This window comes from Bos mutus, chromosome X (genome assembly GCF_027580195.1).
Source record: "Bos mutus isolate GX-2022 chromosome X, NWIPB_WYAK_1.1, whole genome shotgun sequence".
Lineage (NCBI taxonomy): Eukaryota > Metazoa > Chordata > Mammalia > Artiodactyla > Bovidae > Bos > Bos mutus.
The window spans coordinates 117058181-117059349 of NC_091646.1; positions in this window are offsets into that span (position 1 = coordinate 117058181).

Here is a 1169-nt window from a genome sequence, read left to right on the forward strand (position 1 = left end):
CAAAATCAGATTGTATTCAACAGTTACATTTCAAGGTAGAGTTTTTCCTACTTTGGTCCATGAATATTTTGTAAACAACATTTAATGCATCTTCACATTTCTATGTTTTATAAACAGTTCAACAAATTAGACGTCAAAGAATCCTAAGGGTGGAAGCTTCCTGATAAGAGGAATATCATAAAGAAATTACGGTATATTTAGAAACCAGAATAACATTTCCATCCTTTATTTGTTTACCACTTGAAGTTTAGCAACTATATGGCAATGCATTAAAAGTCTCCTTAGTCATTTTCTTGGTGATTTTCCAGCCTCCTGAAAAATTATAGACCCAACAATAGTTCAAGGACTTCATAATTCACCAAAATTGTCTAAACTTCTGGAAAAGCTCTTTTTTTGTGCAATGCTCAGGACTTACAGCCTATGAAGCTAAAGCTGGCCTGCTTTCAGCTTGAGGTCTTTTTCAATCTGGGGAATTTATGAATAAATCCATTTGGCTATAGAATCTGTTCATGGTAAAGAGATAAAAAGTGATTCTCATTTTTGAGATACCAACAATAACAGCAGTACTAGCAGCAACAGCTATTCCAATTACAGCTCTGATCAGTGGCTATAAAAGTACCACTTTATACAGAAGCCTCATGAAAGTATCCCAGCATGGCAGCATGATTCAAGGGGCTGTTTTTCTCCTCCTGATGTGTACTCTTACATTTGGGGGGATTTTTTATGTTTTTCTTTTCCCAGATGCTCTTAGGTTTCTGGTCAGTGATATTTTATCATAGATAGGGAGAAAAACAATACTTAATTAGGTTTTTAAAAGGTCTGACTTTAGCTTTAACCATAGTGATTTTATCACAGCATGGGCAGAGAGAGGAGAGAAGCCAACACAAAGTAGTGAAAAGGAAGTCTCAGCAGGCAAGATGGCAAAGTTTTTCAGTGAGAAAACTAGCTTGGACAGGATACACACAAAGCATCCTCTGGCAAGCAATTGATAATGTAAAACTTGGTATTTAGAGGCTATCTTTTATTCTAAGAATGCAAGGAACTTTCCAGGCTTGGAGTAATCACTCAGAACAACATTCACATGTGTTAAGAAGCAAATACTGATGGGTCCAACTTGCGAAGGAGAAAACAAGAAGGTGGGGCTATCTGGTCACATTGAAATATTGTCA